The sequence below is a fragment of the Mirounga leonina genome, unplaced genomic scaffold (genome assembly GCF_011800145.1).
Source record: "Mirounga leonina isolate KUSES-001 unplaced genomic scaffold, KU_Mleo_1.0 Mir_101799, whole genome shotgun sequence".
Lineage (NCBI taxonomy): Eukaryota > Metazoa > Chordata > Mammalia > Carnivora > Phocidae > Mirounga > Mirounga leonina.
In genome coordinates, this window is record NW_023270210.1 from 4,618,254 (window position 1) to 4,641,539 (window position 23,286).

Below are 23,286 nucleotides of genomic sequence, written 5' to 3' on the forward strand. Positions count from 1 at the left end.
AACTTGGCTGAACTGTGTTCATGTTCTAGTGTTTTATGGAAGGCGGAACTTGCAAGTAATGAAATAGGATATTAGCTGAAGAGATTTCTAGCAAAGCGTTGAAGGTGAGGCTTGGCTCCTCCTGACAGCTCATAGTGGAATGTGAGAAGAGAGAAGTGACTTAAATATGGGATTGTTCAGCAAAAAAGAAAGAGAACTCAAAGACTGGGAAAATTCCCAGCCCACCCATATTGGGAAAAATGAGAACCCTAAGGGTATGGCCAAGCAACCCTTTGATACGGAGATTAGCAAGGATGTGAACTACAGACCATCATCAACAAAGGCTAGACACAGAGGTGGGGTGACACCAGCAGATACGCTGCCAGCTGGGACTAAAGGAGACAGAGAAAGTGAGGTCAAAAGGAAGGAAGAATGATGGACTTCTCAGACCCTATAGGACTGGAGCGTAATGCCATTCAGCCGCAAACACACACTGTTCTTCCCAAAAGCTCAGGGTGCCTGCATCAGGCCACGGCTGCCTCCACCTAGGATCCAAAGGACAGAGTGGCCACGTGGAGTCATGGGCTTGGGAGTCCAGCCAGGGAGAACCTCAGGGCACCAGCAGAGAGCCATCTTGGGGGCAGGGCCCAGGCAGAGAGCCACCGCGGGCCATCCCAAGGAGCTGGAGGGTACTGTTGCCAGCCCAGTGGGCTTGAAAGAGCATCAAGCCCAACGGGATTATTCTGGAGCCTTAAGGTTTAATGTTTGCCCTGTTGGTTTGAGACTTACTTGGGACCCATTTACCTCTTCCTTCTTTCCTATTTCTCCCTTTTGGAAGGGGACTGTCTATCCTATGCCTGTCCCACCACTGTAACTTCTTTGCTTTCGCGGGCTCACAGCTGGAGGGGAATTGGCCTCAGGATGCACCAAACCTTGGGTCTTGCTCATAGGTGATCTAGATGAGGTGTAGATGAGCCTTTGGCCTTAGACTTTAGAGCTGATGCCAGAACCTATTAAAATTTGGGGGGCTGTTGGGTGGGATTTTGCATGTGAGAAGGACATGAATTTGGGGAACTAGGGGCAGGATGCTTAGACTGAATGTGCCAGAATTCATATGTTGAAATCTTAACCCAGCCTTTGGGAGGTGATGAGGTCGTGAGGGTGGAGCCCTCATGAATGGGACTGATGCCATCATAAAAGAGACCCAGAGAGCTGCCTCAACCTTTCTGCCTTGTGAGAACACAGCAGAAGATGACCATCTATGAACCTCACCAGACAGCAAATCTCTTGCTGCCTTGCTCTTAGACTTCCCGGCTTCCAAAATTGTGAGACATGAATGTTTGTTGTTTAAGCCACCCGGTGCATAGGTTTTGTTTTTGTTTTTTGTTTTTGTTTTTTGTTTTTTGTTTTTTTTGTGTTTTTTTTTTTTTTTGCTAACAGCCCAAATGGACTAAGACGATACACTTGAATATTTTCCATTATGTTTTTTTTTTAAATTTTATTATGTTATGTTGGTCACCATACAATACATCATTGGTTTTTGATGTGGTGATCCACGATCCGTTGTTTTCGTATAACACACAGTGCTCCATGCAGTACGTGCCCTCCTTAATACCCATCACCGGGCTCACCAATCCCCCCTCCCCGCTCCCCTCTAAAACCCTGTTTGTTTCTCACAGTCCATAGTGTCTCATGGTTCATCTCTCCCTCCAATTCCCGCCCCCCATTTTCCCCTTCCTTCTCCTAATGTCCTCCATGTTATTCCGTATGTTCCACAAATAAGTGAAACCATATGATAATTGACTTTCTCTGCTTGACTTATTTCACTTAGCATAATCTCCTCCAGTCCCATCCATGTTGATGTAAAAGTTGGGTATTCATCTTTTCTGATGGCTGAGTAATATTCCATTGTATATATGGACCACATCTTCTTTATCCATTCATCTGTTGAAGGGCATCTCGGCTCTTTCCACAGTTTGGCTATTGCGGACATATGGCCCTTCTTTTCACTACATTTGTGTCTTTGAGGTAAATACCCAGGGTGCAATCACAAAGACAAACTCAAAGTGGATGAAAGACCTCAATGTGAGACAGGAATCCATCAAAATCCTAGAGGAGAACATAGGCAGTAACCTCTTTGACATCGCCCACAGCAACTTCTTTCAAGATACAGCTCTAAAAGCTAGTGAAACAAAAGCAAAAATGAACTTTTGGGACTTCATCAAGATAAAAAGCTTCTGCACAGCAAAGGAAACAGTCAACAAAACAAAGAGGCAACCCACAAAATGGGAGAAGATATTTGCAAATGACACTACAGATAAAGAGCCGGTATCCAAGATCTATAAAGAACTTCTCAAACTCAGCACCCAAAAAACAAATAATCAAGTCAAAAAGTGGGCAGAAGATATGAAAAGACACTTCTCTGAAGGAGACATCCAAATAGCTAACAGACACATGAAAAAATGTTCATCATCATTAGCCATCAGGGAAATCCAAATCAAAACCACATTGAGATACCACCTACACCAGTTAGAATGGCAAAAATGGACAGGGAAAGAAACAACAAATGTTGTAGAGGTTGTAGAGAAAGGGGAACCCTCTTACATTGTTGGTGGGAATGCAAGTTGGTACAGCCACTTTGGAAAACAGTGTGGAGGTGCCTCAAAAATTTAAAAATAGAGATACCCCATTATGTTCTTTTTATTCTGTTTCATGTTTCCAAATATGCTGGTTGAGGCTTGCAAACTTGATTTTAGGACAACCACATGTAGGTCACGAGTTGCAGTTTGAACAACTAACTCTAGATGCTTCTAGTGCATTCAGCCAACCCCCAAGCTCTAGGATGCCATGGGGGCATTTAGAGGCCTATGCTGGTAGCCTACCTCTAAAGTGGCTTCCTCTGAGTGTGGACGTCTGGAGGGGGCTGTGTTTTCCCCTCTGCTGGAAAGGCAAAGACATTCACTCCCTGCCCTCCATCCCCACAGAAGGAAAGAGCCTAAGACCCTGAAGACAGGGCCCTGTGGCTGGTCCTTTCTGCCACTGCATCTAGGGCTACAGAGCCCAGGAAACCAGAACTACCCAGGGAGAGCACTGACTAGTGCTCACTTCTGGCCATTGCTTACAGTGACAAGGCAAGGGGGCATGAGCTGCACCGAAGAGCCCTGGGGACACAGCATCACTCTGACCTAGCTAAAGGGCCAGGCACTGGGCTGGACGGTTCAAGGTCCCGCTAGCTGAGAACCTGACTTGGGCCTTCCTGACTGGGGAGGCAGGCGGACAATTACAGAGGATTCAAGTAGTTAAATAAGCCAGCAAGGTCTGACCAATACCAATGCAGCATGGGCAACATGAGAGTCAGTTTATGTGTGACCCTGGCCAGACCATGGTCCCCAGTTATTCAATCAAACACTAATCTGAGTGTTGCTGTGAAGGTATTTCGTACTCGTGGGCAACATCTACAATCAGCTGACTTCAAGTCAAGAAGACTATGAACACTTAATAATGTGGATGGGCCTCATACAATCAGTGAAAGGCCTTCTGAGATTTCCCAAAGAAGAAATCCTGCCTCCAGACTACATCAGCAACCCCTGACTGAGTTTCCAGTCTGCTGGCCTGCCCTATAAATTTGGGACTTGCCAGGACCCACAATTTTGGGAACCAGCTCCCTAAAATCCATCCATCTCTCTGTTCACCCATCCATCCATCCATCCATCCATCCATCCAACCGCCCACCCACCCACCCACCTATCCATCTATCTAGGTCTATCTGTCTATCTCATCTCTTGGCTCTGCTTCTGTGGAGAACCTGACTGAGCCAGGTTGACGCTCCGTGGGCACTCCCAGGACACTGGTCAACTACAGCCTCGCAGCGTTATGGAGGTTTTGGCAACAACGGTTCTGACCAGAATTAGTGGTTAACATTTACCTGCGCTGTTCCGACCATGCAGCTCTCTTCCCGGCAGGCCAGAGGTAGCTGGAGAAGGTGGCAGATGAGGCTTGGGGGCAGACTGAGGGGCTCTCCTCTCAGGAGTAGGGGCTCTTCCACCTGACATCTCTGAAATGGCAACAAGGGGCATTCAGGACTGGCGGACACCAACCAGCTCACCTCTTTTTTCCAAAGCTCAGCCTCTCTGCAGGGTTGCTGGTAGTGATCAGAATCGGAAACGAGATGAGCAGAGGGAAAGTGCCTCCTTGCTGGGGGCCCAGGGCTGCACTGACTTCTGTGGCTCTGGGACACTTTGGCCTTTGTGGGCCCCTTCCTCAATAACAAAATGCATAACAGTTATAGTTGATGACTCTGTAGCTATAAAGATGAATATGTGAATTCATATGAATGTCTATGAATCCACATTAATAGTACATATTAAAATATTTTCTTCCATCTAAGAGTTCATTGTCTCCCTTCTGATTTGAAAAGAAATCGAAGTATTTTCATGAGCCGCTAAAAGTATCATGGCCCTAGTACATCCTGTGCCTAATGGAGACGTCTGCCCTGAGTCCCCTGTCAGCCCTGGGAGGCACTTGGAGAATGTCCAGGCCACGGAGGAGCAACCTTCTCCCCTGGAAGAGCCGAGTCAGCACAAAGGATAGGGTGGACAGCTGCTTTTTGTCTTTGTCATTAAAAAAGTCTATTGAGTCCTGTGGGAAAAGATACAGTCTTACAGTTAGATGACCAATTATGTCAGAAAAAGCAAGGTCCCTGAGAAAAATGAGCAGTGATTTTTTTATGATTTAAAGTCATTATAATTGTCACTGACCCTATCAAGCACTTATTATAAGCTGCACATAGGGCTAAGTGCCATACCTTCATCTTCATATGAACCCCATCTTCGAGACTGGAAGGTTGGGGCACCAGGCTGCTGGGGGGTAGGGGGTCAGAGGAAGTGAAGGGCACAAAGCAGAAGGGACCAGTGGGGGAAACGGACTGTGGAAGACACCCTCAGGGCTTCCCCGTGTTCTTATGATTTGCCCTTCTGGAACCACCTTCCATGATAGCTTGATAAACTTGGAACAATAGCACAGAAGCCAATGCAAAAGTTAACATTTTCATGCATGTTTTCAGGAAAAGAGCCTGTGCTTGCCTCTGATTTTCCTCTCAGTGACTTCCCAGGCCAACAACAGAAGCCATTAAATAAGAACACATTTTGTATGTTTCCTGCTCTTGAACTGAATGAGGACGACCCATCTGGGAGTCTGGGGAAGTCTTCGCAAAGGGAGTGAGCCAGGGAGCGCTTGGAGTCCTGAGAGAAAACTGCTTCCTGGTTCCGGGGTGGAGAGGCCCCAGGGCTGGCTGCTCCATCTGGTGGGCCCAGAGGTGCGGAGGGCCTAGAAGTGAGGAAAAACTGCTGTTATCAGCTGCACGTTGTGTACAAGGCCACGGCAGCTCCAAGGGGCAAAGTCGAGATAAGGAGCCGGGCAGTGTGACTCCAGACAGTTCTGACTTGGTCACTTAACTGGATGGCCATGAATGGGTTACTTTGTCCCTTGGAGCTGCCTCTTCCTTGCACGGCACTGTTTGCACACCTACTGTATACTGGAGCTCCCCACGTGCTCTTAGGGAAACCTGGCAGCGAGGTGAAGCTTTGCCCGGGCCCAGCGCTCAGACGAGGAAGCAGGCTCTGAGAGCCTTCGCAAGTGCCGGAAGGTAGAGAGATGCAGATACCCAAGGGCTTAGAACTGGCAGGACGTCTGCCAGTCCTACAGTCTGCCCTTCCATCTGCTGCTTTGGACCCTCAACTGGCCCTCCCATTGTTCTGCCCCCCCTTTTAAAATTGTACTTAATATGGGTGTGTGATGAAATCTGTCAATAACACTTTCCAACAATATTTATTTATTTGAGAGAGAGAGAGCATGAGCAGGGGGAGAAGAGGCAGAGGGAGAGGGAGAAGCAGACTCACCGCTGAGCAGGGAGCCCGACGCGGGGCTCGATCCCAGGACCCTGAGATCATGACCTGAGCTGAAGGCAGTAGCTCAATAGACTGAGCCACCCAGGCGCCCCTGTCAATTAACATTTTAAAGTGTACGATGCAGTGGCATTAATTATATTAATGAAGTTATGCAACAATCCCCACTAATTCCAGAACATTTTCATCACCCCATCCCCCAAAACCCCCATACCATCAACCAGTCACTCCATTCTTCCCCTCCCCCCGGCCACTGGCAACCACTAATTTGTTTTCTGTCTGTACGGATTGGCCCCTTCTGGACATTACACATGAATGGAATCATACAGTATGTGGTCTTTTGGGACTGGCTTCTTCACCTTAGCATGAAATTTTAGGTGTAGCATGGATCTGCACTTCATTCTCTTTCATGGCTGAGTAATACTTCATTAAGGATGGACTGCAGTTTATTTTTCCTCTGGCCAGTTGATGAACATTTGGGCTGTTTCCACTTTTTTCGATTATGAATAATGCTGCTATGAGCATTCATTGTCTGAGCACCAGTCCTCTTGGGTATGTACTCAGGAGTGGAAATGCTGGGGCACAAGGTAACTGTATGTTTAACTTTTTGAAGAACCACCAAAGTGCTTTCTGCAGAGGCTGCCCCATTTTCCAGTCCCATCAGCAGTGCACAGGGGTTCCAGTTTCTCCACAGCCTCCCCAACACTTGTTCTTTTCTGGGGTTTTGTTTGTTGTTTTTGTTTTTTTGTTTTTTTTAATCTTAGTGGCACGAGGTAGTATCTCATTGTGGTTTTGATTTGCATTTCTCCAGTTGCTACTGATGTTGAGCATCTTTTCATGTGTTTGTTGGCCCTTCCCATTGTTCTTTTTTTTTTTTTTTAAGATTTTTATTTATTTATTTGTCGGAGAGAGAGAGAGCACAAGCAGGGGGAGCAGCAGAGGGAGAGGGAGAAGCAGGCTCCTCACTGAGCAAGGAGCCCAATGTGGGACTCGATCCCAGGACCCTGGGATCATGACCTGAGCCAAAGGCAGACGCTTAACGACTGAGCCACCCAGGTGTCCCCCATTGTTCTTAATATAGAATAAAACATCCCTACCAGAGCCTCAAAGGCCCTGCCCCCTCCCCTCTGGCAGCCCCCACCCCTGCCCCAGTGCCTGCCCCTCTGCTCATCCATTTGCACTCTGAGATCCAGCCACACAGGCCTCCCTCTTCCTCACGTGCCTCAGAGCCTGTACACACACAGTCCCCTCTTGTTGCAACTGTTCTCTTCCCCCGGTTCCCCATCCCTGCGGTTACCTCCTTATCCTCCATCTGTCCGCCCTGCCCACCAGACTAGGCTGACCCCTGTCTGCGTGCACGGAGCATCACCAGGCACTGCCCCTCCCCACACCTCATCCGAGTGATGGGCCTCCTGCTCCTTGAGGTTTCCTGATGGCATGTTCGCTGCTACAGCCCCAGCTCCTAGCTGAGTGCTGGACAAACACTACGTTTGGGTCCAAAGCAGTGGACAGAAGGCTGGACCGAAGGATTGAAGGATGTGCAGGTTTCCTGCCAATTCCATCTTGGGCTGTTCCTGCCCCGAGCACCCAGTACTAGGTGGATATGTCTGGATATGTCTCCTAAGTACCAGGGTGGCAGCACAGACGGGCATCCCCAAACCTCTCCCATTGACATCTTTGGAGTTACCCAGCGTCAGCTGTGGTCTGTTATGACTCATGCCCTTGAGGCACATGTCTGTTGTCAGCAAGGGACTCATGGATGCAGCTCCTCAGCCTTGGCAGCCAGCTAGGCCTGCTGACATAGGGGAGAGAGTCCCACACTGGGAGGCAAGAGCCAGAGTTCTCGTCTCAGTCTGCGATGACTCGCTGTGGGAGCTGGGGCCCTGGCCTCCCCAATCTGCAGCATACATCAGAACCACCTGTAGAGCGCTTTTCGAACTGCAGCTGGCTCTCCCCCTCTCCCTCCACCCGGAGATTCTGATTTAGTAGCTTTGGCATAGGGCCCAGGAAATCTGCATTTTAATCAGCAGCCCCAGTGTCCCCTGATGCTCAGCCTGGCTTGGATACTCTGCACGAGCTGCTTGAGGGCCCTCTCCACTGCCCCAGACTTTGGTTCTAGGATTCTAGAATGTCTTTCCATCACAGTCTTTGCTGGGTGAGTTCCAAGAACTTCCGTGAAGTAAGGCCAGCTCCCTTTCTATTTCCTGAACACCAACTCTGAGCCAAGCCCTAGGCTAGTTGATTGCTGACCTACAGTAGATTCTAGTCTTTTAGGGTGGACTGATTCTGCCACCGGCAGCACTTCCCCTCTAAAGCCACAAACACTCTATGACAAGGGCTAGAATACTGAGGTGCAAACCGAGGGTGTTGGGGAGGCAGGGGGGAATGGCAAAACCCCTCCTGATGGGCACCTCAGGGAAGCCAGGCGGGGCAGGCACTGCTGGGTTTTGAGCAATACACTGGAAGCAACACACTGGGCTTTGAGCAATATACTGGAAGAGACCACGGCAGTTTATGGCCGTGTGTCAGGGAAGGTGAGGGCAGGAGGGGCAGGAGAAGCACCATGGAGGGAAAAGGAAGGTTCTAGATTATGAGGTGAGAGAAGTGGTCATGGCCATATCGTGGAGGACCTGGAGTATCAGGGTGACAGCGGTTGGGGTGGGAGATAGTGGCCGGGCAGCTTTGGAGCCTGATACAGATCCTTTTGTCCCTGGGGAACCATGAGAGGCCCAGAAGCATGGGCTACTGGTAAAAGTCTCTTCAATAAATGGTGCTGGAGAAACTGGAGAGCTACACGCAAAAGAATGAAACTGGCCCACTTTCTAAAACCAAAAATAAACTCAAAATGGATTAAAGACCTAAATGTGAGACCTCAAACCATAAAAATCCTAAAAGAAAACATAAGTAGTAATTTCTTAGACATTGGTCTTAGCAACATTTTTCTGGATATGTCTCCTAAGGCAAGGGAAACAAAAGCAAAAATAAACTATTGGGACTACATCAAAATAAAAAGCTTTTGCACAGTGAAGGAAACTATCAACAAAATGAAAAGGCAGAAGATATTTGCAAATAATATATCCAATAAGAGGCTAATATTTAAAATATATAAAAGAACTTATACAACTCAACACCAAAAAACCCCCAAATAATCTGATTTAAAAAATGAGCAGAGGACCTGAATTGACATTTTTCCAAAGAAGACATAATGGCCAATGGACACATGAAAAGATACTCACCATCACTCATCATCAGGAATATGCCAATCAAAATCACAAGATATCACTTCACATTAGTCAAGAAGGGCTAATATCAAAAAGACAAGAAATAACGTGTTGTCAAGGATGTAGAGAAAAAGGAAGCCTCGCACACTGATGGTGGGAATGCAAATTGCTGCAGGCACTCTGGAAAACAGTATGGACGTTCTTCAAAAAATTAAAAATAGAAATACCATATGATCCAGTAATTCCACTACTGGGTATTTACACAAAACAAAAACACCAATTCAAAATGATATATACTTATTTACAATGGCCAAGACAATGGGCAGCAACCCAAGTGTCCATCCATAGATGAATGGATAAGGAAGATGTGGCATTTACATGTAATGGAACATTACTCAGCCATAAAGAAGAATGAGATCTTGCCATTGGCAACAACATGGATGGACCTAGAGGGTATAATGCTAAGTGAAATAAGTCAGACAGAGAAAGATTAATTTCATATGATTTCACTTATATGTGGACAAAGCAAATCAGCAAACAAACAAAAAACCAGAAATAGACTCATAAATACAGAGAACAAACTGGTGCTCATCAGAGGGGGGGGGGGGGGGGGATGGGTGAAATAGGTGAAGGGGATGAAGAGGTACAAACTTCTAGTTATAAGATAAATAAGTCAGGGAGATAAAAAGCACAGTACAGAGAATATAGTCAATGATATTGTGATAACCTTGTATGGTGACAGAGGATGACCACATTTATCATGGTGAGCACCGAGTGAGGTACAGACTTGTGGAATCACTATCTTGTACACCTGAAACTAAAATAACGTGTATGTTAGCTATACTTCCGTAATAAAAATTAAAACTAAAAAATAAGCATCTATTTTAAAACAACAGCTTTGGGAGCTCGAGGCTGCAGCACTGGGGAGGGTCTGGTGATAGAAGCCCTCCCTGCCCTGAACTTGAGTTTCTCCTCCTTAGGTTGCCCCTCATTGACCAGTATGCCTCCCCATTTGGGATGGTCTTAATGATTTCAGGTCTGAGCTGGGGCTTCCAGCAAGCCTGCTTCCTGACCCGTTGGCTTTCTGTTTAGAGCAGGGAAGAGGACTTTGCTAGGCTGTGTGCCCAGAGGAGGAACGAGCACAAGCCCAAGGTGGTTAGGAATGGCAGGGCTCTGGATTCCCAGACCGTCTCTACCCCTTGCACTGCTTGAGCAAGCCACACACCCTCTCTAAGTCTCAGTCTGCTCCTCCATGAAATGAGGGTACAATTAATACCTGCCTTAGGATGTCAATGACCTTAAACATGAGGCTTTACAGAAAGTCTGGACATTCTCCTGTTCTTCATGGCAGAAGAGAAACCCCACTAGACCTACTAACTTGGTGGCCAAAGCCGAAGTGCTGAGCTTCAATCACGCCCCTGGGGCAATGAACCTCGAAGAAGGGCTGAAGAGAACACACAGGCAAGGCTGCCAGAACAGGGGGAGGAAGAGAAGCAGCTTGCAGAGCCAAAGGGGCACCCAGAAGACTAGAGAACACCAAAGACAGCTTCATCATTTGGGAGAGAAGACAGGGGAGGGACAGAAGAAGGGGACCCCCGGGGGAGTGACGAGGCTGATAGTGGGTTGCACAAATCTGGATTTGCACAAATCTGGATTCCCTCTGAGGAGTAACCTGCCCCTGCCTGGCCTTGGCCTGCTCTCAGGAGCCTTGAAGCTGCTAGACACTGTTCCCTCCTCTTGATGGAAGGTCAAAGTATGGGTTCAAACCCAAGGGTGTGGCCACTCTGGGCTGGGGGGAGTGGGGAATGCAAAGATGGTTATCCCCAGGGAGGAAGGCAGAGTTGGGCTCAACCCTGGGCCTCCAGGTCTGGGCTCCAACAGACACATTGCCCCCACCTAGCTCACCTCCTCGAGCACTGATCTCTGGGCAGAGGTCAGAATGTTAGCCCAAGGGCAGCTGTGGGAGGTGGAGAGGTGGGGGGACAGCTGCCAGACTTGGGTCAAGGACACCTCCCCTCCTCTTATAGGTAGACCACCACTCAACAGCACGTTCTGCCCTTCTTCGTCTCTGATTTATGACCCATGCTCAGGGCCACCAGCAGTTCCAGGCCCTTGCCTGCAGGCCCCCTGAACACTGTCACCACTCTGTGAATGCCTCCAAACTACGTGTGAACCAAGTCATCTCCTGTCAGGATCCTCCACTGTTGCCTTGACCCTGGGAAGAATCTCGGTTCCAGCTCCCAAATCCAGTGTTGGGGCCCTTCCCCCATGGCATGCCACTAAGAATTTCTGTAGGAGTCACTTCCAATAGGCCCTGTCTCCTGGACACAGGAGCACCCGTTCTTCACCCTATTCCTGTAGGGGCCACCCTCTTGCTGAGCCTCACAGTCCGTCGGGCTGTGCCCTCCACCTGCTGACCTTCTGCTCCTTACCCTTCCCTGCTCTGCCACCCTCACCTCCTCTCCCAGGTCTGGCTTACAACCTGCTGGCCCAAAGCCTACAGCTGTTTCCCTGGGCTGGTGCGGAGGGGCTGTGGATATGACGGTTAATGTTTTGTGTCAAACCAGCTAGGCCATGGTGCCCAGTTCTTTGGTCAAATACCAGTCTAGATGTTGCTGTGAAGGTATTTTTCGGATGTCATTAGCATTTACATCAGGAGACTTTGAGTAAAGCAGATGACCCTCTATATGTGAGTGGGCCTCGTCCAATCAGTCGATGGTCCTGAGAGCAAAGACCAAGGTTCCCCAAAGAAAAGATTATGAGCCCAGACTGCAGCATGTAAACCCTGCCTGAGATTCCAGCCTTCAACTCAAGAGTGCAGGCCTGCCCTGCTGATTTCAGAATTGCCAGCCCCCGTCATTGCGCAAGCCAACTCCTTAAAATAAATCTCCCTCTGTCTCTCGGTCTCTCGGTCTCTGTCTCTTTCTCTCTCCCCTTACTCACACAGCAGACACATGAGTGAAGTGTGTTGGCTGGGCTGGCATGTGGCAGCCACCACCACGCATGGGAAATGTGAACACTCTCGGGGAACCCAGTCTGCACCCGGGCCCTCCCCACCCCACACGGACTCAAGCCTGTTTCCCACATGGCTGGTACAGAGGCCACTGGCCAGTGAGGAGGAGGGCTGGGTCTACCCCAGCTCACCCGGCAGCTGAGTGACCTTGGGTCAGGTCCTTCCCCTCCCTGGGCCAAAGTGTCCCTATTCTCAGCAGCAGCGCCAGACAGCAGTACTTGTTTGTAAATGTTTTACAGTAGCAGATTGCTCTGTGCCAAAGGGAATCTTATACAGTAGATCAACTTTTAAAGCTGTCCAGGTAGGGCCTCTCTGGCTTCCGTGGAGGGGAGGGAGCAGCAGAGAGCTCCCTCCACCTGCCCCTCAGTCCTGCCTGAACCTTGGACCTTGACCCCCGAGTCTTCATGCTCTGGTCTGCTCCAACATGTGCAGGCTGTACTCCCCACGCTTCCGGGTGGAACCCATTTCCTTGGTGTCCTGCCTAGCTCAATGTGCCTCTGGGCTGGTAGAGGGAATCTCATTACTGCTCGTGACTCAGAAAAGTCTAAAAGCAGCAGACAACAGCTCCTTTCAGAGCTCCCTCTGAACCCCAGGGTCTCCATTATGTGACGATGATTTTTAGAGGCTTGAGACAAGAGCAATCACATATAAGGCAGAAAAATGTGGCCTTGTCTTCTAGGAGAAGTGGCAGTGGGAGCCCCGCTCGGAGTTCTCACACTCAGGCCCCACTCTGTACTTTGGCTGAGAAAGGTGGCCCTGGACTAAGGCAGCCCCACTCCCCTGACAGGCCCAACTGAAGGCCCACCCAGCAGCTTTGTGAGAGGCCTTCCTGCCCCCAGGACTGGTGTGGCCTGGAAGATTGACACTGTTCCTTTTCGAGGTAGCCTGTCAGCTCTCCTGGGGACTGGCACATGTAAGTCTTGTGTATCCCAAAAGGCCAAGGGCAGCTGACCTGAGAGTTCAGAAGGATGGCTGGCCTCCGTCCCCCTCTACCACCAGGTAAATGAAGGCACTTCCCAGAATGAGTCTGGACAACAAAACAGGAACAGGTAAGCTTAGTTAAAACATGATTCTTCCCTGGGACTCATTCAAGGTGATAGTGTGGTGGGTATCATTCCTCTAGCACAAGGGAAAACGTCCCCCCATGTACACTCCTGCCATCTCTGCCTCTGCGGAGCCTCTGAAGGCTCAGGAATAAAGAGCAATTGAAGAGCTGTGAATAATGTAATCAGAATTTCAAGAGTATGAGAGGAGGTGGTTAAGAGCCCACTCTGAAGGTCAAAGAAATCTTTTGTGGTTTTGCTTTCCCTGACCACCCTGAACACACCACCAAATGCCAGTGGTTTTTATTATGGGTAGGCTCCAAAATGGAATCCTAGGCACCAGTGTGAACGAACCAACAGGGATCAGAGGTGTTGTTTTCAAACCCAAGAGGGTACAAAGGCAGCCCAGGAGCCCTGGCTCTTTGGCGGCTCTGACTTGCCACCTGCTCTCTGCGGCTTGACTCCCCCAGGCTTTTTTCTCCTCTGCAGGAGACACCCAGGACATTAATAGCCTATGGACACTATGGCTATATATGTGACTCTCATAGGCAGGGTCTGGTCCCACCTTCTGGGTAGTTCCTGCCACACACTGGGCAGCTGGTCTCAGGCAAAGAGGACATCAGTGGGGGCAGGCAAATGTCCCTGGATAGCATCTCTCTACTACCACTACAACTTAGGCCAGAACCAGGGTAAAGCAAAGCAAAGCAAAGCAAAGTAAAGGAGTCAGGAGTTGGTAGGAGGTGTGAACACTGGCCATTGCCCGCTATCATCAAGGAGCTGGTGTGACACCTGACCTATCCTTGTCTTACTGCAAACTGTCACTGCCATGGCTAGCTTCTTGGGAGGTGGCCTGGGAACAGGGACATTGTACCCAAATCAAATCTCCCTGGCCTGCTGGAATTTCCTCTCTCTAGAGTCACTTTGCTCCCAAAGGCCCAGGAGGGGCTCATCCTTCTTCTGCCTCCTCCTTCTCAGCACCTCCCCGTCCAGGTCAAGAGCACTACTCTGCCCAAAGTGTTCTGGATTGTTGAGTGCTTACCCAGCGTGTATGATTGAACTCTGACCCTCACAACTGCCCTGGAGAAGGGGTATCATCCCATTTGAGGAGGAGGAAGCTGAGCCCAGAGAGGAGAAGGGCCACTTCAAGAGCCCAAGACCACAGACAACCTTGTCTGTGACAAAGCTTGTCAACCATACCACCTCACCAGCCCAGGCCTGGCAGAGGATTTGAAGCCAAGCATCCCCAGCTGGGACTGGCCCCAGGCCAGGTTGCTTTCCACTCCTGGGGATACTGTATGGCTACACAGTGATTGTGATGCCTCCTTTTCAGACTTGGTGAGCCACCTTGCAGCAACCGCCCGGCCAGTGTCTTCTGCCCAGAGGACATGCTGCCTCAGCCTTGCGTGAAAGGCAAAGGGACTCCACCCAAAGAAGGCACTGGTCAGCCACAAGGAGCTCCTTGGGTGCCACCTGGAAGGGGCTGGACCCTTGGAGGGTCCACAGGCTTGGGGTCTCGGGAACAGCACGGCCCACTATATGAGTTTCCCGGGGCTGTTGCAACAAGTTACCACAAACTGTGTGACTTGAAAGAACAGAAATGAAGTGTTTCATAGTTCTGCAGGCCAGAGGTCTAAAATCCAGGTGTCAGCACAGCTGCACTCTCTCCAAAGGCTCTAGAGGAGGGTCATGTGTCTTCCAGTGTCTGGTGGTGGCCAGCATCCTCGGTGTTTCTTGGCTTGTGGCTGCATCAACCCAATCTCTGCCTCCTACTTCACATGGCCTTCTCTTCGGCTCTATGTTCTCCTCCTCCTCTGTATTTTATAAGGACACTTGTCATTGGATTTGGGCTCCACCAGGATAATCCAGGATGATCTCATCTTGAGATCTTTAACTTGATTACATCCAAAGACCCTTTTTCCAAACCAGGGCACATTCATAGGATCTGGAGGTTAGGGCTTGGACATATCCTTTTTGGGCTACCATTCACCCCATTACATCCATCTCCACCAATGGATCACAGGTCACTGACTTCCTAGAAGTCTGGCTATCAGGGCACAGAGGCCATTGGCAAGACCAACTGTCACCTTCTTTCAGAACTGAAGTAGCCTCACAGGAGGAGGCTGCCCTGCCTCAAAGACCCCTGGCAAGTGAGGAACAGAGCAGAGACTTGTTGCCCAGCCCCGAGGCTTTCATTGCCTGGATAAGCCTGCTGCACTCAGGGCCGAGTCAGGGCCCAGCCCAGCTCATTTATATTTGCAAGGGGAACAAGCCTTCGAGGTCCCTGCACACAAGGCAGGACAAAGCTTTGGGGGTGGTGACTCCATTCCTATATCTCAGCATGGCATTGGGAGGCCTTGGTCCCCACAGGCCTCAGGTCCCTCAGCTGGAAAAGGAGAGGGCTGGAGTAAGGAACTCAGGGGGTTCTCCTGGCTCAGGTGCCCACAGCTGCCCAGGAAGCCATAGTGGTCCATTGCTTTCCATATGGCTGCTGATGGCCAGGAGAGGGGCCGTGCTCGGATGGACCAGACTCCAGCTGCTATGGCACCAAGAGCAACCACACTGGCAGTGTTCCTCTGCAATTCCAACAGGGGTGTCCTTGGCTGGTGTGTACCTTGTGGGTCCCTAGGAATGGCCTGCACCCCTCATAGTAAGCCAAGCCAGAGCAAAATGCCTTTGCAGTTTGCAGCCTGGGGTAGGGACAGAACAAAGTTGCACTCCAGACACCCTAGAGGGCTGGGCGTGGCTGCCACTCGATGCTCTCCGCCTCCTGAAACATTAGTGGCTATCTTGTTCCCCTTGGTATGCCTCCACCAAAAGGAACCTCAGTCTCAACCTCCCTCCTTCCTAAAGCAGTCAATACTAATATGACTCTGACTTCTTGAGTGGTCTTCTTCCCTCTATTGCACCAGAATCTGAGTATTAGCCACTTCAGCCACCCATCCCAGTCCTTAAGGAACCTGCTAGCCACATCAGTAGATGCCCTCTCTCCCACTGGGCAAATGGTAGTTCTTCTATCCGCCCTCCAACTTTTCCTCCTTCAGATATGCTCTAGTTTGACAGGGTTCTTCCGAGTGTGGGGCCCAGAACTAGCCAGAATATCTGGTTGGTGTCCAGCCAGAGCAGAGCAGGGGGAGAGCTGTATAGATCAGACACTGCCAAACACTTGGCATCTATTATCTCAGTGAATCCTCCTGACAGCACTTTGAGGTAGTTTTTATTATTGTACTCACTAAAAAGATGAAACAAACCATCTGAGTCTCAGAGGTGTTAAGTAACTTGCCCAAAGGCACAGAGATAAGTGGTAGTCAAAAGTCAAATCAGACGTTCTGGTTCCAGAGTTCATGCCTTACACACTAAACTGCAAAAGAGAGTAGCACACTCACCTCCCTTGTTCTGAATACGTTGCCTCTGTTGATGCAGCCCAAGGCCCTGATTGCTTATCTGAGCCTGCCATGATGGCTCCAAATTCATACTGACCAGTTGACTATTCTCCTCACCCATCTCCATGTGTTGCCTTCTGTGCTCTCTGGGCCCTGGTTCAGAGTCCTTCAGTCTCCACTGCACAGATTGCTTCCTCCAACTGAACCATGCTCTAGCCTGCACAGGTCTGTCCTCCCCTCCCTCCACGCCCCTGCCAGCCAATGTGATCAATGAGGAGAGAGAAGTTAGAGCACAACAGACAGGCAAAAGGCTGGTGCACAGAGCTATGAGCTGGCAACTGGTAAATTGAGAGCAATTCCTGGAAATCAGGAAACAACCATTGAGGCCAAAGGCATCAAAATTAAATTGGCCTTTAAAACAAAAAAGTGCATCTCTGCAGGCATCAACTGTGATTCTGCAAGGTTCTAAGATGACCTCTAAATGAGATAAAGTCTCCCAGCCCACGTTGGGCTGGGCACATGGGGAGCAGAGTGTTGGGTGATCTTTGGGAGCCATTAGCATGATCTTATTTGAATTGCAAGCTATTGAGGAAAGCTGGAAGGGGAGAATCTGGGCCTCCAGTCTGATCTATGGCACAACACAGGGGCATGAACTGTGTCATGTGAGAAACAGGAGGTAAGAGACATAGCACATTCAGTAGAGCCTGGAGCCAGGGGGCTTTCTCCCTTTTGAGGATTCTTCCCGCTTTAGGAGCCAAGAATCCTGGGGTTGGAGTAGCCCAGAAGTAGGACATATCCTTACAGTAAGATCATTTTTTAAAAAAGATTTATTTATTTGAGAGAGAGAGAGAGAGCAGGGGGAGGGGCAGAGGCAAAGGGAGAGAGAGAATGCTCAAGCAAACTCCACGCTGAGTGCTGAGCCGGACATGGGGCTCGATCCCAGGACGCTGAGATCATGACCTGAGCCAAAATCAAGAGTCAGAAGCTTAACTGACTGAGCCACCCAGGCACCCCTCCAATAAGATCATCTTTAAGAAGCATGAATGAGTGTCAATACCGATGGTGACATTCCTTGGGGACTCAAGTCAGAATATGCTCCATGAGCTTTGAGCATTCATAGATATAGTCACATGGCATTTTCAAGTTTTACATTCTTGGCACTGGAGTCCAAGTGAATAAACATCCCCCACCCCAGTGATGAACAAGGCTGTCCTGTGGGAAAATGGGGAGGAAAGACTCAGTGCTCACCTTTGGGGAGCTCAGAGACAAGGATACACCTCCTTCTAATATCACATCCAGCTTGATAGTGGGATCAGGAAGTTCAGAGGAAAACATGATTTTTTCACTTAAAAACCTGGGAAGCCTTCCTGGAAGAGGCAATAGTTGACCTGGACCTGGGAGGGTAAGTAGTATTTCAACAGTCAGAGATGGTGATGAGGGTGTTTTGGTGGAGGGGAAAGCATGGGCAAAGGCATGGAAGGACATACTTGGAAAATGGTGAGGGGCTTATTTGGCTAGAGCCCCGTGTCCTGGGCTGACAGTGTGGGCTGAGATCAGGTCTGCCTGATTCTGCAGGTGATAGGAAGCCACCAAAATCCTGATTAAGGGAAGTAGCATGAGCAGATGTATGCACAGCCTCATGCAGTTGTTTTCAGAGTGAGATCTGTGGAACACCGGAGATCCCTAAGACCCTTTTAGGGGATCTTCAAGGTCAAAACTATTTTCACAATAACACTCAAACATTCTTTGACTTTTCCACTGGATGGATTGGCACTGGTAGCGCAAAAGCCGTGGTGAGTTATACTGCATTATGTGTATATATACACACACACACCTCACATCTTCTTTATCCATTCATCTATCAGTGGACATTGGGTTGCTTCCATATCTTGGTTATGGTAAATAATGCTGCAATAAACATAGGAGTGCATGTATCTTTTTGAATTAGTGTTTTTGTTTTCTTTAGGTAAATATTCAGCAGTGGGATTACTGAGATCTTGCCACTTGTGACAAAATGGATGGACCTAGAACATATTATGCTGAGTGAAGTATTTCAGATAGGGAAAGACAAATACCATATGATTTCACTTACATGTGGAATCTAAAGAGCAAAACAAATGAACAAACAAGTAAACAAACCAAAAACCAGACTCTTAAATACACAACAAACTGGTGGTTGCCAGAGGGCAGGTGGGTGGGCGTGGATAAAATAGATGGAGGGGATCAAGAGGTACAAACTTCCAGTTGTAAAATAGATATGTCACAGAGATGAAAGGTACAGCATAGGGAATATAGTTAATAATATTGTAATAACTTTGTATGGTGACAGATGGTAGCTATACTTATTGTGGTGAGCACTGAGTAATGTATAGAATTGTTGAATCAATATGTTGTACACCTGAAAATAATATAACAGTGTATGTTAACTATACTTAAAAAAAAAAGCAGTGGTGGGTAAAACAGCAGATGCCTGAGCATGAATCAGGGCAGCAGCACCAAACTGTACTAGCTGTCATTGGATTCTTCACTGCCAAGCGCTTGCAGTTAAAAAAAAAAAAGAGCCAGATTCACTTAAGACTGTTGTCAGCGAAGCAGTAATAATTAACTTTATTAAATACTGACCTTTGAGTACCCATATTTTAAAAAATTCTGTGCGACAAAACTGGAAATGTGTTTAAAGCACTTGTGCCTGAAACCAAAGCACAACAGTTGACTCAAGGCAAAGCACTCGTGTGATTGTTTTGAATTGTGAGCTGAATTGGCTGACTTTTCATAGAACATAACATTCACTTGAAAGAATGACTAAGTAATGTTATTCAGATTTGGGTATTCGGCAGACATTTTCTCGTAAATGAACGAAGTGAGCCCATCACTTCAAGGAAAACAACTGACATATTTTTTGCCAACGATAAAATTTCAGCTTTAATGCCAAAATTAAAAATTTGAAAAGCTTGTATCCACCACTGTGAGTTTGACAGCTTCCCAAGAGTTAAAGACTTTTTCCAATGAGATGGATGGTTATGGTAACAAATGTGATTTTTTTTGATGTTGGAGAGAAATGTGGCAACATATGGAAGTTTCACATAAGTCCAGGGCACCAATATTTTCCAAGTGACCGAAGTAGGATGTTACCAACACATAGCTGGGTAAAAGATCCATTCAAAGCATAAGAGAGTCCTTTGGGGACTCAATGGAGTCAAGTATGGAAAGTTCATTAATATCATTTCACATTCCACACTGCAACTTAACCTATAAGGAACAACTACTGGTCAAGTTTTGGTGTCACATCAAAGAAGAATGTCCACAATTATATGAAAAGTCAATTAAAATATTCTTCCCTTCTCTAATTGCATATCTGTGTGAGGCTGGATTTCCTTCATATACTTCACCCTTAAGAATATATCATAACTGAATTGAGTAGATGTGAGAATCTAGCTGTTTTCTACAAAGCCATATACTAGACAAGTTTGAAAAGAATGTAAAATAATGCAACTCTTTTCAATATGAGTTGTTTTGGAAAATACAGTTATTTTCATTAAAATATTATTTATATTCATGGGAAATGAGTTTATTATTTTAATTTATATATATATATATATATATATATATATATATATATATACATATATATATACAATTTTGTTTCTAATGTGGTTAACATGAAGAGCTATAACCCACATAAACAAAAGCTCTTTGGGGTCTTCTACAAATTTTGTTGTCATTGTTGATTTATTCATTGTAATCTGCTTTTTTTTTTATTGAAGTGAAATTCACATGACATAAAATTAACCATTTTATTTTTTAACCATTTTAAATTTTATAATTCAGTGACATTTAGTACATTCACAGTATTGTGCAACCATCACCCCTATTTAGTTCCAGAACATTTTTTCACCCCAAAAGGAAACTCCAAACCCATTGAGCAGTCACTCCCTTTTCCATTCTCCTCCAGCCTCTGGCAACCACTGATCTGTTTTCTGTTTCTGTGAATTTGCCCTCAATAAGTCTGAAGAGTACAAAAGAGAGGGGCACCTGAGTGGCTCAGTGGGTTAAGCATTCGACTCTTGGTTTCAGCTCAGGTCTTGAGCTTAGGATCGTGAGATGGAGCCTGCATTGGGCTCCACGGTAGGCGTGGAGCCTACTTTTTAAAAAAGTGCAAAAACGAACCAAATAGTTTGAGAACCACTGGCTCAGTGGTTCAAATCCCAGCTCTGCCACCTTGTTCAAGTTCCTTAACTTACTGGAGTTGCATTTTCCTGAGGATGTCCAATAAATGGGAGTTCTTATCCATTTACTCTGTCTCTAGATATCTTGAGAATAAGAGCCAGGTCCTGTTCACCTCATGGCCACTTGCTTAGCAGCTGAGAGACCAGTGAGTAACTCCACCTCTCTGAGCCTTGCTTTCTTTATCTATAAAAAGGAGCTAACTGCAACACCCACTTCACAGGGTAGCTGTGAGAATCAGGGTAGGAGTGAATGTTTACCACATGCTCAGTGCACAGGACGCACTCAATGGCAGGCAGTCGTTTCGAGGGTCACAATGACAACAAAGCCATGGACAAGAATGCCAACACCATACCTGCTGGCTCTCACACTCTGCATGTAGCTCAAGAGCCACCACTGCAGCTTGGCCCTTCCTCTGGGCTGTTTGCGTGGTGGGCCCATAATCCATGACAAGATCATGGCAGCACAATCTTTCCAGTGCTTTAAGGGGCCTTCATCTTTGCTTAGCCACTCTCTGTGCCCAGGCTGCTTGGGCTTTGGAAGAGCAAATAAGCTTACACTAAGCATTCCTGCTAGAGGCACATCTCAACTCCAGCTCCAGAGAACACTCCAGTCCCCCAGTTCTGCACTCAGCTGGATTAAAGGCCACTTTGACAACTGGCTGGTGGAAGTTTCCAAGATACCCTGGAAAGGCCCTAGGGGTTCAAACTTAAGAGATGCTCTTCTACCTACCTGGTAGTTCCCCATGGCCACTCTCCCAACCCATTCATTTATCAAAGGAAAGAAAGAGGCTCTGTTACTGCAGTCCATTCTGGTGTTACCAGGCCCCCTGAGGTAAATCTGTCTTCACTGCCATGGGCGTGTAGATCCAGGCCTGTCAGGCCTGCAGCTGTTGGCTCTGAGCCCCACAGTTATAGACTGAGCCCCATGAAGTTAGAGATGCCACTGTTCAGCCACCCTTCACGCCCACATTTAACACCTCACTGACATGGCTGTGAAATCTGAGTTCTTGTCAAAGTTATTTTGAGAGTGGTAAGCTGAGGAAGGCTGGCCCTCTCAGCCACATGCACAAAAGGCAAGTAGGGTGGTGGAGTGGAGAGAGAACAGGACTGGAAATCAAGAGACTTGGAATTCAACTCTGCTGAGGACTGGAGATGTGACATCCCTATGCCTCAGTTTCCCCACTTAAGAATGAGAAAGAAGGTTGGACTAACTATGGATTCTTGGATTTTAGTCAGCATTAGTCAGGGAACAACAACCTCTTTGAGGATATTCTATCTGATTCATTTTGCTCTAGAGAGGCTTGTTCTGGGCCAGGGACCTGAATGAAACAGGCAAGGGACAATTTTACCCTCAGTGGGTGACATAAATCATCACATAATGTAGAGAAAGTTGGCCAGTGCCAAGGTTCACTCAAATGGGAAGGGAGTAACTTCCTGCTCTGCACATACAGGGCACCCATGGGGGCAGTGGGCTGAAGGCAGATTGGTATATGTGTTGATAGAGGATGGCAGCAGGTGAGGGTGAGGTAGGCAACCAGGAATACACCTCAGTCAGGGCCTGGGGTAGCTTATTAGGCGGTCTTAGGGACCTCTGGAAACTTAGCCTGGGGATGGTATGGATTGCATCACTGGCACACTGCATGCTCTATGGGCAATGGGTTCGGAGTGTCTGTGGTTTTCAGCACCCCAGTACTCAGATGGTCCTCACTGCTGTTCTCCACAGATGCTGAAGCCATGTACTATTAAGGGCACTGTGGTGGCTTCTCAGTGAATGTAGAGGCCAGCACAGGACAGGGGAAGATGCAGTTGGGAATCAGGGTAGGAAGAACATGAGGGGCACTGGGCTTGAGGTGGGGGAGGCAGACCTTTTATGTGGTCATTGGAGCATCAGGGCACAATGCTAGAGAAATACGGGACTGAGGTCCCAGGTGGCCTATCCCAATGGGGCAGAGGCGAGGCCACAGGGATGCCTTAGAGCAGAGGGTCAGCTGACAGGAGGCCTCAGCACTCGAAGACTGGCTTTCTCTTTCTGGAATCCAAGATAGTGCATAGTATGTCCTTTTTCTTTCTACTCTCCCTTTGATACCACATTAGCAATATGTTCATTCAGGACTCAGATTTATTCCAAAAAAACCAAACTGACTAATCTTCCCAAGGAATGTAGACTTTTCATAATTTCCATCTACCACTCCCACCTCTCTGGGGAGGTAAAGAGAGATGGGAAAGAATATAGAAATTATCTGCAGCCTTAAAGTTGGCTACAAGGAAACCCTAGGCAACAAAGCAAACATGAGCAGTCTTTCCTGTAGTTTTCATATCAATATGAAATTACCCACTTTATTCATTTATAAGGCTCAACATGGCAAATCTCTCAGCTACCAGGCCCCAGGCAGCTAAGATGCGGGGTGGTATGTGAACACATGTACTTTACCACATGCCTACCTTGATGTCTCCCAGGGACCTGATTCCTCCTACAGGGCCTGCCCAGATTTCGGGCCAGTCCACCATCTGCCACCTGGGA

General features: G+C 47.9%; 1 long non-coding RNA gene across 1 annotated transcript in view; it reads right to left on the minus strand.

Annotated features, from left to right (window-relative positions):
* LOC118015239 overlaps positions 1-23,286 on the minus strand; it is a 69,498-nt gene that overhangs the window by 15,644 nt on the left and 30,568 nt on the right. Inside the window, exon 2 of the long non-coding RNA XR_004680593.1 lies at positions 3,905-4,033. This is a non-coding gene — a long non-coding RNA (uncharacterized LOC118015239). The remainder of the gene's footprint in view (positions 1-3,904; positions 4,034-23,286) is intronic.